Source organism: Microtus oregoni, unplaced genomic scaffold (assembly GCF_018167655.1).
Source record: "Microtus oregoni isolate MIOR12 unplaced genomic scaffold, Mior012 000048F_ref0000485, whole genome shotgun sequence".
Taxonomy (NCBI): Eukaryota; Metazoa; Chordata; class Mammalia; order Rodentia; family Cricetidae; genus Microtus; species Microtus oregoni.
This window is the reverse complement of record NW_024543222.1, coordinates 16,299,725-16,318,148: the sequence shown is the minus strand read 5'-3', so window position 1 is coordinate 16,318,148 and position 18,424 is coordinate 16,299,725. Positions and strand designations below refer to the sequence as shown.

Below are 18,424 nucleotides of genomic sequence, written 5' to 3'. Positions count from 1 at the left end.
TTGGCCGAGTCTACACATGGGGCCCGGTCTTGCGGTCTTCATCCCTTCACAGGGGTCGGTCGGCACCAAGCTGACCTCCCTGCTTCTATTTCCTGGTGACTTCAGTTAGGCACAGCAGCTCAATATGGGAGAAGCATGGAGAACCGTGGGCATGTTTAGGAAAGAAAGGCAACTTGCCATTCCCAGGGATGAGCTAAGGATGAGCTCCTTCAGCATTTCTTGACCGCCTTACTAAAGCTATGTTACAGTTCACGAACATGGACCCAGAATCCACGGAGGGCAGACAGCTCCTGATGACCCACTTCGTCAACCAGTGCTACTCAGACATCAAGGCAAAGCTCAGACGTTTGGAGAAGGTTCCCCTAACCCCACAGGCACAGATCCTGGAGATGGCCTTCAAGATCTACCACGCGAGGAATGACAAGACCCGGAATCATTGCCACGTGATCACTGCACCCGCCAGGCCAGCCGAGGTGATGGACTCCACTACCCGCCCTCCTCGCATGGCTCCCCCGCCCCCCGGGGTGCGTGAACCGCCACGCCCATGCTTCAAGTGTGGTAAGACAGGTCACTAGGCAAAGGCATGCCCCCAATCCCCATCACAACCCAAGGGGCCCCTGCCCAAGGTGTCACAGGGAGGGTCATTGGTCCGCAGACTGTCCTCGTGCATTCGATGATGCAGGGGCAGCCGCCCCAGAGGACCCCCAGGTTGACCTATTGGGTCTGGCTCTGGAAGACTGAAGGTTCCCGGGCTCCTCCATCGACAACCCGACTGCTACGCCCATCTGCAACCAGGAGCCGCGTGTACTTCTTACAGTGTCGGGACGCCTCATCTCTTTTCTCTTGGACATATTCGGTTCTAAGGGAATTTGGGGGGCCAACCTCCCCCTCAAGTTCCCCTATCATCGGGGTAGGGGGACAGCCTTATCTACCTCACCAAACTCCACCTCTCAATTGCATATTTAGAGGTATCTTTCTCACTCATTCATTCCTAGTTCTATCAACCTGTCCAGTCCCACTCTTGGGTAGAGATCTTCTGACCAAGCTGGGAGCCTCCATTTCTTTTGCGCCCCCCACCCGTTTCGTTTCAGATTCGTCGGTGACACAGCTGCTGCTTCTCCTGGCCCCACGATCCTCTGATACTAACATGCCTTTTCCTCTCCCAGCTTCCCAGGTGGACCCTCTCGTGTGGGACATCCAAAACCCAGTTGTTGCTAAACACCACCCTCCCCCCGTTGTTATTCAGTTAAAAAACCCTACTGGGTATATCACCCAAGCCCAGTACCCCCTTCCTTCCCAAAGCCTCAAAGGACTAAAACCTATAATCTCTGATCTCTTGAGGAAGGGGCTGCTTCGCCCCACCTCATCCCCCTTTAACACTCCTATACTGGCTGTCAAAAAATCTAACGGAACTTATCGTTTGGTTCAGGACCTCTGGCTCATCAATTCTGCTGTTGTTCCTTTACACCCAGTGGTACCTAATCCTCTCACACTTCTGTCTAACATTCCTTCAGGGACCTCCCACTTCTCAGTCTTAGACCTAAAGGATGCATTTTTCTCTATTCCTCTCAGCCCTCAGTCTCAGAACATCTTTGCCTTCACCTGGACAGATCCTGATACTAATTTCTCCACACAACTAACCTGGACTGTCCTTCCTCAGGGATTCCGGGACAGCCCACACCTCTTTGGCCAGGCTCTGACCTCTGATCTGCTCTCACTGTCCCTCCTTAAATCAAAACTGGTACTCTATGTTGATGACATCCTGCTATGTAGCCCATCTTTGGAGACTAGCAGGACTGACACCGCCACCTTATTAAATTTTTTATCCAAAAAGGGCTACAGAGTCTCGCCTTCTAAGGCTCAATTGTCCACCACTCAGGTAACGTATTTGGGGTTAACCATAACCCCAACACAAAAAGCTATCACCCTGGACAGAAAAAGACTAATTCAATCTCTTCCAGTTCCTTCCACCAAAGAAGAGGTTCTGTCATTCCTGGGAGTGGCCGGTTTCCTGCGATCCTGGATTCCCTCATTCTCTCTCCTCGCCTGCCCCCTATATGAAGCAGCTCTCGGCTCTCTGCATGAGCCCCTCCTTCACCCTATCACCAAACCTTTCCGGAGACTCCAACAGGCCCTTACCCAAGCCCCAGCTCTCCATCTTCTGGATTTAAACCGCCCTTTTTCTCTTTACGTCACAGAAAAAGAGGGCTATGCCCTGGGAGTCCTAGGCCATCAACTGGGACCTTCCTTTGCACCTGTAGCTTACCTGTCAAAGAAGATGGACCTCACCACTCGGGGCTGGGCACCCTGCATACGGGCCTTGTCAGCTGCGGAACTTCTTATTCGTGAGTCAAAAAAGCTAACCTTCGGAGCACCCACTACGGTTTTCTCTCATCATAACCTGTCTAACCTCTTAACTTACAAAGGCCTACAGACCCTACCCCCTTCTCGAGTTCTTTCTCTTCAGGTGGCGCTGGTGGAAGATACGAGTCTCACATTCCAGTGCTGCCCACCTCTCAACATTTTCAAATCTTCTACCTCAACCTGGTGTTAATGATTCCCCATCCCATTCCTGCATTGAGGTCCTAGAGGATCTACTGCCCCACCCCTCACATATACAGGAGGGCAGTCTGTCCCAGGCTACTCACACCTGGTACACGGACGGCAGCTCCTTTCTATGTGACAGGACCCACAGAGCAGGTTATGCCATAGTGTCAGACACACAGATAGTCGAGGCAAAGGCACTCCCTGCTCATACTACTAACCAGCAGGCTGAGCTGATAGCCTTCACCCGTGCCTTTCAGTTAGCTGCGGGACAATCTTTAAATGTCTACACAGATTCTAAATATGCTTTTCATATCCTGTTATCTCACACGGCCATCTGGAAGGAACGCGGGCTTCTCACAGCGAAGGGAGGGTCTATTACCAACTCAGAGCATATTATGGACTTACTAAGAGCCTCCTATCTCCCTAAAGCTATAGGAATTATTCACTGTCGGTCCCATCAGTCTGACAGTTCTATTGTTTCCAAGGGAAATAACCGGGCTGACAGAGCAGCTAAGACGGCAGCACTTAGCTCAGATCTGCCTTAGTTACCTCAGGGAGTACTTACAGCACAGCCCACAACCTCGCAGACACCTCCTACCATTCAACAGATCCTGTCCTACCTACACCAGCTTTTTCATCCCAATGAAAAAGCTCTGCTTCATTTTGTAAAAACACATATCAAACCCACGCCTGAGGACATCAGGTTTCTAAAAGCCACCACTGCCTCCTGTCAGATCTGCCAAAAGTCAGATCCCAGGACTAAATACTGTAGCTTCCCTTTCCCTACCCACCAAGCAAGGGGCTCCCTTCTGGGAACTGACTGGCAGCTGGATTTTACTCATATGCCCACAGTCAGGAGAATTAAATATCTCCTGGTTCTGGTGGATACAATGTCTGGGTGGGTTGAAGCCTTCCCCACCTCTAACAAGAGAGCCCAGACAGTCTCTAATATTCTTCTCCGAGAGATTATTCCTCGGTTTGGACTCCCAGCTTCTCTTCAGTCAGATAACGGTCCAGAGTTTACTTCTCAGATTTCTCAAAATCTGTCTAAAGCGCTTAGAATCCCCTGGAATTTTCACATACCGTAACATCCTCAGTCATCAGGTAAGGTAGAACGAACTAACCGCTCTTTAAAAGAAGCCCTCGTTAAGATGTCACAGGAGCTCCACCTCGACTGGGTAAGACTCCTGCCCCTAGCTCTTCTCCAGTTCCCAGCTCTTCCAAGGGGCCCCCTTCTCATTTCACCCTTTGAACTCATGTATGGGCGGCCGGTCTTAACCCCCGGCTTTTCATCGGGGACCTCTCCCCTTCCTGACCACCTGCTCACTCCCCTCCTTTTCCACTTACGTTCACTACTGTGGGACTTCACAGATCACTCACTACCTCGACCATGTGCTAATACATGTCCACCGCCGATTAAAATAGGAGATAGGTATTACTCTCACCCCCAGGCCAGCGCCCTTCACCTCTTTCCCCTAAATGGCAGGGCCCTTTCAGAGTAATTCTTTTAACTCCCACAGCTGTCAAGCTTGAAGGAATTCCTCATTGGATTCACCTGTCACATCTTAAACTGTTTATCTCCACAGCTCAAGATAATCCTTCATACACGGTAACTCAGACGGGACCTTGTTCTCTTAAGTTCCAAAGGACGCCAGATTCAGTCCCCTCTACTACAGTCTAAGGAAAACAGTGGTCCCCACCCATCACTGTGTTAACACACCCTCCCTTCTTTAAATTCATAAATAACCATCTAGCTGTCGTTACAGGTACCATCATCAAATACGGAGTCAAGGACTCAGGTGGTAAGCAGATTCTCAATAAGGTTCTTTGACATAGCAGGTCAGCCGCTGACTGCAGCAGTGGCCCCTGAAATGTTAAGGAATATACGGCTGAAATCTATTTCTTTTAAGACACTCTCTTTAAGCTCCAGGATGCCAGCCCAACCCACCTAAACAAATCAAACACAAGCGGATCATTAACAGAATAAGTATCATTTAATTTTTTTTATCATTCTTAACCCCGGACATCCTAAGACTCCCTCACCCCGGATCTCCTCTCCCTCCCTTACCCCAGATCCCCCCCCTTTTTTAATTTTTCCTTTTACTAATGCAACTTTTGCCTTCCAGCATCTTAATGATGACCCAGCTATTCAGGAAAAGCCAGACAGATTTCTTCAATCAGCCACCTCAGAGACAGCCAGGACTTCAAATGCCAGCGGTACAATCAGCCATCCCAGACACCAGCAACCTCGGACACCAGCGACCTCAGATGCCAGTGGGACATCGCCAGAATAATCGGACATTCCCTGGACCCCTCAACACCCAAAGCCAGCAGGAAGCAGCCATGAGAGACCGGACTACACCCCCATTCCCTACCCTTTGAGGTCCCCCAATTTTTTTTAATCAAACCAAAAGGGTGAAATGTTGTTCCTTCGCAAGACTACAGCTCCCAGCGTTCCGCTGGACTCCAGCAAACACAAGCGCAGGACACATTTCCCAGAAGCCTTCGCATTCCCCGTTAAAAAGCAAAGGCCGCCACGAGTTCCTCCCTTCTCTTTCTCCACCTTTCCCATCGTGTTCGCACACCCCTTACCTGCCTGTTACCCCTCCCCCATTAAAGTGCACCCACATGGGACTGCTGCGTGTCTGTGTCTTCTTCCTCGCGTAACGTCTTTACCCTCTAACCCGCAGAATTAAGAACAACAAGTGCGGCGGGAAGATGTCTGCGCACTGCTGTAGGATGAGCTCCACTACCTGGTTCTGGAACACCATGGTCATGGGCATGCTGGCTTCCTCCATCTCAGGCCGCAGCAGCGTGGGCCCGAACACTATGGCCACATTTTGCACGGACATACGGTTCTGCTCGCCATGCTTGATCACCCTGCAGTGGGAACGGTGGGACCAAGAGCTCAGAGGCTGGGGAGTCTTTCAACAGGGGCCACAGCCACGACCAGCCCTCCCTTTTGGCCCTGGGACGTTTGGCGTGCTCACCGGCACAGGTGCTGGATGAGCAGTCGGAGCTTGTCGTGGTTGGGAGCGGGCAGCGTGCGCACCAGGTCACGTACACAGCGGCTGCGCTGGGCTGGGTCCTACAGCTCTGGGTGAGGGAAGGAAACAGAGGTGACAGTCTGCTGGCTGTGACAAAGGCTGGCCAACCTCCCCACCCGTCCTCTCCCTAAGCCGCTCACTGATGGCTGCTATGAACTGGTGGAAGTGCGAGAAGGGGAAGAGGGGTTCTGGAAGCTGCCAGAAGAAGAGCTTCAATGCGCCCGTAATCACGTGGACGTCCTCCCAGCGCCCGTCATCCAGGTCCAGGCGCTCATCTGTGGTGGGGAGAGACCGGGGGAGGAGGCGGGTGTGGAGAGACCAGGGGTGGAGGCGGGTGGGGAGAAGCAGTCAGCATCCACTTGTGCTTTCAGCCCCCAGAGTAGGGACTGGGGAAGAACCTCACCGTGATCCACCTTATAGCGCAGTTTCTGGATGGTGGTCAGGTTCCCACTGATGCGGTACAGCCCGTCGATGTCCAGCCCTGAGGGAAGGGGAATGGCTGAGCCTGGAAGGGCTAGGGACCCTAGCAGTTTCTACTCAGGATCTGCCCATCTGCTTCTCCTTGACCCTGTAATCCCCCAGGGGTCTCCGCCCTTTGCTCCTAGAAGCCGGCCATGGAGCTCTGCCTTGTCTGTGCATGCGTACATACCCCGAGCCTCGACAGTGTGGATGCATTGCTGCACAAAGCGTGGCACGGGACTCCTCTCGCGTTCTCACAATTGAGCCAGCGCACATCCAAACACCTGGTCTGGGGGAGAGATTGGTCAGCGCCGCCCAGACCCATGCCACCTGAGCCCGGATCCCGGCGAGTCGCAGGTACCTTTGATGTAGCCCTTTTCCCGCAAAGACTGCAGAGTGGGTCTTCTCTGTAGGAATTTACGGAGCTTGAGCCGGACCCTGCTCAAATCGCTATCCAGGGCTCCAGGGCTCTGGGAAGGTGAGGCTGTCACAGACCGAACTCAGACGGTAGGTGGCAGTGATAGCATTGGCCCTAGATCCTCAGCCAGGGCATCACTTCACCCCCCCACCCCCGCCGAGGGGACTCTGGTTATCTCCCCACCTGACCCCATTTCACACCTGCATTCTGCTGCACATCCTCCTCCCGCCAGCTTCCTAGGCGCTCACTGGACCCGAAATCAGCACTGCTGGGCTCACCTTCCACCCCCTGGAGCTGGTCTGTGGACTAGAATCAGACAGCCTCAGAGAACCAAGGCCCCGGGTCAGTTGGGGCCTCTCCCGAGCAGCTCTAGCCCGGAGACATCCCAGGAAGGTTAAAGTTCCGGAATCAACATCCACCTTCCTTGGCTGCAGAGTCCTCCGGGAGCTGTCAGGTCATTCTGCCCTCTCTCTCTCTTTCTTATCCAGGCTGTCTTCAGCAGCCTCCCAGTTCCTGACTTCTGCACAGTTTTCAGTCAAATCTCTACATCCCGCTAGACTGGCTCTCACTCATAAACTCACTGTACCATTGCTGATCGCACCAGTACCTCCTGCATCTGGATTCCTGCTGTATTAGGACAATCAAAATCTGGACCCAGCGCTAACTCATATGAAATCAAGAATCAAACACTATGAGGTCATTTCCATCTAAATAGTTGTGGATTTTGCTTGTCACAGCTGGGGACCAGACTCAGGACCATTTGCATACTGGGCAAGTCCTCTGTCACTAAGCTATATAGTCACAATGCATGATTGACACTTCCAGGGCTATGGCTCAACGTTTGGCAGGGCACTTGTCTAGCAGACACGAGGCCTTGAATTCAATCTGTTGACCCTTCATCTTCCAGTTTGAGCTGTCACCCCTGCCTGAGTCTGGTTCTCGGGGCACTTATGTACTTTTCCACCTGCCTTATAATGAGAAGCTCCTTCAGGTTGCGGCTGTGCCCTCCCGTGGAATCCTGCAAGACCAGCCCAGAGCGGGAGTCACGTGCCTCTGGACAGCCCCTCTCACCAGCAGATGGGCTGCTTTTGCAGAAACGGCACCATTCCATTGGTGTCATAGGTTCTGGGTGCATAGCTTGGGGTCCTGCATAAAAGGCCCAAGTCCCTGTCAGTCAGCCCTGGAGGTCCCAGGCTCTACCTACCAGCTCCTCAATGCCTTTGGCTATGGCCTTGTGCCAGGTGCTGATGATGGCCTCCGAGTCATGCTGGATCAGGTATTCTGAGCCATCTCGGCTTCGCAGCTGAAGGGACACAAGCCAGTCAGTTACCCCTGCTCCCTGGGTCTGTCTTGGGAGTAGGCTTGGAGTGTGTGTGTGTGTGTGTGTGTGTGTGTGTGTGTTGAGAGGGAGGCGACCTGTCCCTCCCCAAGAGACTCAGAGCCTAATAGAGCAAAGGCATCAAGCCAGATCCAAGTCTTCCTCTTTGTTTAATGCTGTGGCGACAATGTTTGTGACAGGCAGATTAAGTGGGGTCACTTTCTTTGGGAGCACACAGCCAGTAGTGACAGGTCAGAGCTCTGCCAGGCTCCTTGCTGCCTGACACAGAACACAGCAGGCCTCCCCCAGGGCATTGGCAAAGTGATAGAAAATTCCTGTGGGAGTCTGGTTGCTGGAATGGCAATGAAAAGGAAAAAAACTACAGGGAGTAGAAATAGATCGTGATTGGCTGATTCTAAACACAGAGTTGTCCCAGCTGCAATGCCTAGCTTTGGAAGTACGTATCAATCTAGCCCTTTGGTCCAGAGTGAGGCAGAACCTGGCTCAGATGGTGGGGGATGACTTCTAGAGTCAGAGAAAACGGTTTTTGGTTGCTCTCCTTTTAAAATTATAACTCAGAGGCCGGAGAGATGGCTCAGTCAGCTGTTAAGAACACTTCTTGCTCTTGCAGAGAACCTGGGTTCAGTGCCCAGCGCCCATAAGGAGGCTCACAACCATCCAGTTCCAACACCAGTTCCAGGGAATCCAATGCCCTTTTCTGTGGAGTACCAGGCACACATGTGGTGCACATGCATACATATATACACACATACACGGAGGCAAAACATTCGCACATTTAAATAAATATAGACCTGAATAAAGCTTGGAAAATCATCAAAAATGAAGCATGCAAGCTCCCTGCAGAATGTCTGGATTGTGTGTTTGACTTTCTTCATAATAAGCTATCAGAAGCAGACCCAAGGTGCTGGCTAGCTTCCATGGAGCTCTTTGGAAGGGCACATATCTCTCTAGAGCCCAGGTTCATAAAGTTACACATTAGAAAGTTCTTTAAGAACCAAGAGTTAGGGGCTGGAGAGATGGCTCAGAGGTTAAGAGCACTGACTGCTCTTCCAGAGGTCCTGAGTTCAATTTCCAGCAACCACATGGTGGCTCACAACCATCTGTAATGAGGTCTGGTGCCATCTTCTGGCCAGCAACCATATAGACAGACAGAACACTGTGTACATAATAAATAAATCTTTAAAAAAAAAAAAAGAACCAAGAGTTAGGACAGTTTGGATTCCCAGGAACCTAGAGAGGACCCTCCCCCTAACAGGAAAGATCTATGGGATCAATCGCTGTCCCTTTTCTCACTTGCTGCCTGGAGAAATAGATCTAAGTTTCCCTCAGAGACCACCAGAGCATCACCTATTCATGGTTTGCTCCTAGCTCCTCCCCATCCTGGACCATCCCTAACTTGTTTTTGACAGATACTGGCTACTTTTTTTTTTGTGGTGGTGGTGGATTTTACCAGTTCACTGTCAAAGGGTTTTTTTGTGCATGTGTGTATGTGTGTGCATGCATGTGTGTATTGTGTGCACGCATGTGTAGGCGGAAGCCAGAGTTCAAACCTGGGTGTTATTCCTCAGGTGTTGTCTACTTTGTTGTTGTTTTATGACAGGGTCTCCTGCTGACTTGGAATCCAACATTTAGGTTAGATTGGGTGGCCAGCAGGCCCCAGGGAATCCATGTCTGTTTTCCATGCCATGGGATTACAAGCCTGTGCCACCAACCAGGCTCCTGAGTCTGTGTGACAAGTACTTCACTCACTAAGCCATCTCCTCTGCCCCTCACTGTCTGTGCTTTTCTGGAGTTCTGCCTCACTGCTCTTAGGGACGGTCACCCCCGCCCCCCCCCCCGTGCCCCAACAGTGAAGGGCGTGGTATTATGGGGCCTTTGCCAGAGTACTCTTTTTCTACCTGCTGGGAAACCAGACCAACTTGTCACTAGTCTATTCATTGGGGACCCAATAAAAACTGGAGTCTGGGCTCTGGTCAGTGAAAGCAGGTCGCTGGCTCAGCCCATCACAGTGAGTGGCTAGACTCAGTTCTCAGTCTCAGACTGGTGGCTGAGAGAGGGTCCCTCCGGGGATGGCAGTTTCATCTCCCAGAGACCTGGTTCTTACCCTCAGTGGCAAGGGCTATGAACTCTATACCCAGAGTGGGGACTTTCGGACAACACGATGAACACTGAACCCAAGATGGGGCAGCCTTGACTTTGAGTCTTGAGCACTCCAGCCCCACTTTCTGCAGGACCCCATTCCTGGGCCCTGTCTGCAGTGGGATTTAGGGGCCCCTTCCCCCAATCCCACCACTCACCTCTAACACATTCTTCTTGCTGGATTTGTCTTTGGGGGCCCAATCGAGAGAGGCCCCCTTCAGTTCGACCGTGTACTCCGGGGTGGAGAGCTTGGAAGGATGCCTCTGTGGAGAAGGAAGGAATGGAGGAGGCAAAATTACAAGGGGCATCCACCCAGATGGGCTTGCTAAAATACGTGGACCAATACACCAGGCTCCTAGAGCATCTTTGTCCTAGGATCTGCTAGCCAGCAGAAAGGAAAAGAAGAAGGAGCCCAACCCCATTTTGTGAGCAGGTATGCCAGGCCCCAGCCTCCCAGCTCTCCAGACTGGAGCTGTCTATCACCAAGGACCCTTTTCTGCAGGCCCCAGTAGCTGGAGTGCTTTGTACTGTGGCGAACCTGCCAGCATTGTCCCTCTTTGCCACTATCCAGCTACTTTGGTACTTGGGAACCCATCTTCTAAACCAGCCTTTCCGGGCTGGAGAGATGGCTCAGTGGTTAGGCGCATTACCTGCTCTTCCAAGGGTCCTGAGTTCAATTCTCAGCAACCACATGGTGGCTCACAACCATCTGTAATGAGGTCTGGTGCCCTCTTCTGGCCTGCAGGCACACACGCAGACAGGATATTGTAAAATAAATAAATAAATAAGTGTTTTTTAAAAAAGATGTTAAACCAGCCTTTTCTAAGCCAGCTCAGAAAACAAGAGCAGAAGGTCTCCCTTGCTCAGTGACAGGTCTCACCAGGCCACCCGCAGCTGAGGTTTTCGAGTCCTTGAAGAAGGTCAGGACGCCGCCTTCCAGCACCGTCCAGGAGGCGCTCCAGTGTTTCTTCCTGAGGACAGAGGGAGGTGGGGGTGGGCGGGGTTGAGATCTAGAGGACTCACCCCCACAGAATTGGATTCCCACCACATAATAGATGGCAGGCAAGGAACCTTAGGTGCCTCAGTTTCCTCACAGGACTTTGCATGGTCACCACACCACGAGGATTAGTAAGAGCGTGGCATAAGGGAGATTAGCACTTGGGGAACTGGATCATCGCGGCCCACTCTGCCACGGTTGGGGTCTGGACAGGCCCTCACCGAAGTCTCTTCCCCTTGTCCACTGTTTTGGTACGGTGGAGCACTCCGGCCTTGTCCAGGGTCTTGATCTAAGAGAACGAGGGGATGGGGAAATGGTTATTGTAACGGCGTAAACGAATGCAGACAGATTGTAAATATATATATATATATATATATATATATATATATATATATATCTTGAATGTAGAAATAGACTTACAGAACCACCGTTCCCGTGGAGACCAGAAAAGCAGAAGCAATGGCTGGGAGACCAGGAAAGCAAAAGAGAGAGCTCGGAGCACTCTCGCCAAATTTATAGGCAGACATTAGCCCTAGGCGAACACGCCCCCCAAGGGGCGGGACTTATCCCTACATCTCCCCTTTTTGTCTAAATAAGACAGAACCAAACCAAATACAACTATATACAATAACAACAAATAATAAATATAACAAACAATATTGAGAACAAAAGCTTTGCTAAACATTCTATCTCAAGGAATCCAAATAATGTAGAGAGTAACTACAATTATATAAACTTCAACTCTGTCAAAGATCTGAGAAGGGAATAAACACTACTCAACAAACGAGATATATCCAAAATGTGCAACAATTGACAGAGACAACTGACTACCTGGGCAATCACCCAAAGTCTCGTTTGCAACGTTGAGTCAACCAGTTTTGGCTAAGGCCTAACATAACTGACATACCATTATTAAAGGCAAGGAACTTTTCAAAACTATCTTACCCTGTCTTGGCAGGATATGACAGTCCTGTTTTATCCATTGATGCACGCTCTGTATCTGTGTCAGTGGTTGAGGTATGGGCATTTCTTTGCCCAAAGGCCAGTTCTGCCAAATAGAAAGGCTCCAGATGGAGTGTCTTTGGTGCTCAACATTCTCTCAGGAAAAGAGCGGTGTTGCCAGGAGCAATTGTGTCTCCCTATCACGAAACTCTGAGTTAGATTAAAGGCCATTTTCTACAGCTCTTTGAAGAGGTCGAAGATTATCTATCTATACTGAGTATAATCTCTATATATCTAGAGAACCTGATTAGTCTAATTATAAATGACAAACTTAGATGACTATTTATCTATATAATTCTCAATATCTATCTAACTTAAAGACTAAGACAATAAACAACTGTGTAACAAATGAGGATAATGACCTCCAAATATAAACACTGTACAAATATACATTGCAATATGGCAAATATATATCAATACACAAACATTATATAAGTATCTTAATCAGAGGTAGAAATGTACAACTGCAATATGGTAAATATATACAATATATATATATCAATACAATATATGTCAATACATACAAATGTTTTAAACAGACATAGAAACATGCATGCATACAATAGTCAATATAATTTAACTTTGTATCAATATACAAGAATCAATCCCAATATATTTGTCTAAAAGCAGTAACTCACAATTATAAATCTATTATCCCATCATTCCCTCTTTTTTTTTTTCAAAATGATCCCTGAGCTTATAAAATTCCTCCCCCAACCTCCCAACCCCTAAATGATGTCCCTAAACCCAGGGGTAAACTTTACTGGGAGAGGGGACGTCGTCCTCTAGAATTACTTCCAGCTGTCATGGGGGCGACGTTCCTTCTGGGGGATCCTGTGAAAGTAAAATGATGGTTAAATTTCAAGATCAATGTCTTTTAAAATTGCAAATAGTCTCTGAGTATTTTGTGGAGGTCTGGCCAGAATGTTGTACAAGATGTGCACCATTTCAGCTAACCAAGTTGGGATCATCTTGTGCTGGTATCCAAAACAGGTCTTGTAGTAGAGCTATCAGTATCATGATGTCATATCAACCAGGTAGAGTTGTTGTTCTGGGGCCCCATCTTCTTCCTGGAAACTTCAAATGTCACTTCAGGAAAAACTCATTGTTCATTGTGAAAAACTTAAACATTAATCATATTGACATACATAGACATACATATATATTCAATGAAAGGCATGATAGATATATTCAATGAAAAGTATGATAGATATGAAGATGTTTTCTAAACTCATATTTCTTTCTGTCCCATATCATGGCTCTTGACATGAGACAGAAACTCCAGAAAATCTGGGTTTTTCTCTTACTAACAGGCTTGGAATTGGAGAGGGACTGAGCCAGAGTCCAACTTCAAAACCAGCTCTATATATTTATAAAGAAATGTTTAATAAGACATATAAATAAAAATTAATACTTACAAAATGTGTCCATCCATCAGTAATTAAATATTCAGGGTCCTTCAATTTCTTTGAAGATGAGTATTTTCCTGTGGAGATAAGAAAAGAACCCTGCCCCCAACCTATCTGTATTTCTTACCATCAGTATGCTCACCATCCTTGTGAATGAATTGCTATTTATCTTTTCCAAGTGGCTTCTCTTCTTCAAACCGAACCTTTATTAATTTTGATGGTATCCACAATTTTTCCTCACCTGTGGAGATAAAAGCAAAACCCCTTCCCCAACGTAGCACATCTCCTGGCTTCAATTGTGAGGTCAGCACATCCTTGAAATAAACTGGTTGATTTAGTTCAGTAGACTTTTCCATTATCCAATGGCTTTCTGCAGCCGTTGTCCCCTTCTCATTAGCGTTGAGAAAATTCAAGGTTAACAAATCATTATGTAACCTATTTCTGGGGGTGTTTTCCACCCCTTTCTGTTTGTTCAACATATCCTTTGTAGTTCGATTTGATCTTTCTATGACTGCTTGACCTGTAGAATTGTATGGTATACCTGTAACATGCTTGATATTGTAATAATCAAAAAACTGTTTCATTTTCCTAGAGACATAAGCAGGACCATTATCTGTCTTTATTTGTGTAGGTATACCCATGATAGCCATGACTTCTAATAAATGAGTGATTACTGAATCAGCTTTTTCTGAACTTAAAGCAGTTGCCCACTGAAAGCCTGAATAAGTGTCAATGGTGTGATGAACATATTTTAATTTGCCAAATTCTGCAAAGTGGAACACATCCATCTGCCAGATTTCATTCCTTTGGGTGCCCTTTGGATTAGCCCCTGTAGGCAGTGGCGTTTGGTTATAGAAAGAGCAAGTAGGGCATTTCTTTACAATCTCCTTAGCTTGTTGCCATGTAATTGAAAACTCTTTCTTCAAACCTTTGCTATTAACATGATGTTTTTTATGAAATTCAGAGGCTTGTAGAACACTGCCAATCAATAATTGATCAATTTCTGCATTACCTTGTGCTAGAGGACCTGGCAGACCCGTATGGGATCGGATGTGTGTTATGTACATAGGGCAAAGCCTGTTCCTGATCAAATCTTGAACCTGGAGAAACAATGAGGTTAGTTCTGTATCATCAGGTAAAAATTCAGCAGTTTCAATATGTAAAATAACTCTTTCTGCGTATTGTGAATCAGTGACTATATTAATAGGTTCTTTAAAATCCCTTAGCACCATAAGAATGGCATATAATTCCGCCTTCTGGACAGAATTATAAGGACTTTGTTCCACCTTACCCAAGTCTTCTGATTTGTAACCTGCCTTTTCTGAATTATTGGCATCAGTATAGAATGTACGGGCTCCAGTTATTGGAGCATCACGAACGATTCGAGGAAGAATCCAAGAAGTTCTCTTTATGAAGTTAAGCCTCTTGCTTTTTGGATAGTTGTTATTAATGTCTCCCAAAAAATTAGCACAAGCTCTTTGCCATGGTTCATTATCTTCCCATAATTTCTTTAGTTCATCAGCAGTGAAAGGCACTATAATTTCTGCTGGGTCTATGCCTGCTAGTTGACAAAGTCTCAGCTTGCCTTTTATAATTAACTCAGAGACTTTTTCCACATAAGTTTTCAGTTTCTTACTTGGTTTATGTGGTAAAAAGATCCATTCCAAAATAATATCATCTCTCTGCATTAAAATTCCTGTAGGAGAAATTTTTGATGGTAGTATGACGAGAATACAATCGAGCTCTGGATTCACCCTGTCCACATGTGCCTGTTGTAATTTTTCCTCAATCATTGTCAGTTCCTTTTCTGCTTCAGCTGTTAATTCTCTGGGACCGCTTAAATCTTTATCACCATCCAAGGTTTTGTTCAAATGAATTATTAAATCAGGTGTTATTCCAATAGCTGGTCGTAGACTGGAAATGTCTCCTAACAGTCTTTGAAAGTCATTAAGAGTCCGTAGGTGATCTCTCCTAATTTGTGCTTTTTGTGTCTTAATTTTTTGCAAACCTATTTTATAACCTAAATAATTAACAGAATCTCCCTTCTGAATCTTTTCAGGAGCGATTTGCAATCCCCATTTGGGTAAAAGTATCTTTATTTCTTCAAACAGTCTGTTCAAGGTATCCATGTTTGAATCAGATAACAAAATGTCGTCCATGTAATGGTATACTATAGATTTGGGAAATTTTTGCGCATTATTTGCAATGGTTGGTTCACAAAATATTGGCACAGGGAGGGGCTATTTAACATACCCTGGGGGAGGACGGCCCAGTGGTACCTCTTCGAAGGTTGAGAATTGTTATAAGTAGGCACTGTGAAGGCAAATTTTTCTCTATCTTCTTTTTGCAAAGGTATAGTGAAAAACCAATCCTTTAAATCAATAACTATGAGAGGCCATCCTTTTGGTAATAAAGAGGGCAAAGGAATTCCAGATTGCAGAGGGCCCATAGGTTGAATAACCTTGTTGATGGCCCTGAGATCTGTCACCATCCTCCATTTACCTGATTTTTTCTTAACGACAAATACAGGAGAATTCCAAGGGCTGGTAGATTCTTCTATATGTCCAGCATCTAGTTGTTCTTGTACCAGCTGTTCTAAAGCCTGTAATTTTTCCTCAGCTAAAGGCCATTGCTTTGTCCATATTGGTTTCTCAGTCAACCATTTTAGAGGTAAGGCTGTTGGTATCTCTGAAGGGACATCAATTGCTTGTTCTTGCACAGCCCTAATGGCCAGTTTTCTCTGTTTGTAATATCTTTTAATATTATTCTCAGAAATATAGGCTCTAGAAGTAGCAGGAATGTTAATTTCGGTATTCCATTGTTGTAATAGGTCACGACCCCATAAATTCATTGCGATATTGGCTACATATGGCCTTAATTTTCCTATTTGTCCCTCTGGCCCTATACATTCAACGCATCTCATGCTCTGCCTTACTCGAGATAGGGTTCCAATTCCCAGGAACTGAACATTTACATTCTGAAGAGGCCAATACGGATGCCAAGATTCTGGGGTAATGATACTTACATCAGCACCTGTGTCCAGCAGGCCAGTAATAAAAATGCCATTTACACACACTCTCAGTTTAGGTCTTTGATCATTTATAGAAGTTTGCCAAAACACACGTAACTTATCTTTCTGATATTATTGCTTATAACAGTAGGCATGGGGCTTCCTAATTGTCCTGACGAGGCACGTTCTCTGCAGATACTGGAAATGACTGAACCATGTTTGCCATGGGGGCCTGTGAGGCCCCCCTCTCACGTTTCCCGACTGTATAAGGTTGCCTTGTCTATCTCTTGTAGACCTGCATTCATTCGTCCAATGTCTGCCTTTTCCACATCTTCTACATAAACCTGAAGGCTGAGTCCTCCTATTTCTGTTATTTCTAGAAGATGCATTATTATTATTATTTCTGAAAGATGCATTATTATTATTATTTCTGAAAATCCGTTGTCTACAATTCCTTTTCATATGACCCATTTTGCCACAATTAAAACATTTGGTATTCTGTGTCTCCTTTTACCATTGGAAATTGCTTCTTCTACCCATGCTTCAGTGCCATAATCAAATGTATCAACATTGAGTGTATGCAAGACCCATTCTTCCAAGGGCGCTGATCTGAGCTTTAAAGGCCCCAAAATCCTTTTGCATTCCACATTTGCATTTTCATAAGCCAAAGACTCAATCATTATACGTCTTGCTTCTGGGTCAGATATCCCTATTTGTACAGCCTTAGTTAATCTTTGTAAAAAGTCACTAAAGGGTTCTCTCTGACCCTGTTTAACTCTGACAAATGATTCCATTCTCTGTCCTGGGTCTTGTACCCTGTCCCAAGCACTTAAGGCTGCTGTAGTACACATGGAGAGTGTGTTTTCATCCAAATTAGCTTGTTCCTGAGGGTCAGAAAAGAGCCCTTCACCTAGAATTTTATCTAGGGAAATGTTAATTCCCTTTGCTTTTTCCTGCTGTTCTAAGAGTCTAGCCTCTTGCCTGAATAAGCATTTCCATTTCAATTGCGGTCCACTCTCAAGTACCACAGAGCTCAGCTGGAGCCAGTCCAAGGGGGTTGCTCTGCTTGTCGTGGCCCAAGATCTTAGCATCTCTTTAACAAAAGAGGCTTGCATCCCAAAAGTCATGACAGCCTGTTTTATTTCCTTGAGATCATTCATACAGACAGGCTCCCGTGTATCCTCCTTGATGACCCTAGGGTTTCTGGAATCAATCACCTTCTCTGTTGTTATTAATGGAAAGGCAGGTAGAGCTGTAGGTAGAGCTTTGTGGAAATTTTCCCGGAGAGATTTACCCACAGATGTAGTTAAAATTTGCCTTTCTACCCTTTGCTCTTCTTCATCAGAATTTAGAAATTCCTCAATCTTTTCAATTCTATTCACCATTGCCTTCTGCAATGTCTGAATCTCCTGTCCAGAACTATGTTCCAAAGCCTTCATTGAGGATTCTAAAGTATGAAGTTTGTCCGTTAGAGATAACATCTCATCTTTGGACATAATTTTTATGGCATAAACCGTGCCTTCTTGTATTGACAATCTTTCCGTCAATCTGTCATAAGCTTTAGACAAAATCCGATTGTCACATTCAGCAGTTTTGATTATCTCAGTTAATGTTTCATTTCCTACAGAAAGGGACCGAAGCTTACGATCCAAATCAGCTGTTCCCTCTTCCATAGTAATGAATTTCTCCTTAACATCAGCCTGGAGAACTTCAAACTGATTCTTGAGAAGATTGTTGTCATTCTCAATTGTTTTTAAGTGTTCAATCTCTGCCTTAAGAATCCTGGATTCATCTCATAAAGACTTTATCATATTTCTATTATCAAACAATTTAGTGCCAATGAAAACTACGAATCCCAGAAGGATCCATAGATGTGGGGTGATAGACACCTCTTGTAAAATCTCCCACATGGTACAATTAAAAAACCTGTTAAATTCTTGAATACTAACGTGTTCCGACATTTTATTTATAAAAGAAAAATTTTTTACCTGCAATGATCGGTTCCTGCCAGTGGTGGTCTCTGTGTTTTTGGAGCCTGTCCTGGAACTAGCTCTTGT

General features: G+C 46.5%; 1 pseudogene; it reads right to left on the bottom strand.

The window, feature by feature from the left end:
* Window positions 1–18,424, bottom strand: part of LOC121436029 — a 49,015-nt pseudogene that overhangs the window by 19,013 nt on the left and 11,578 nt on the right.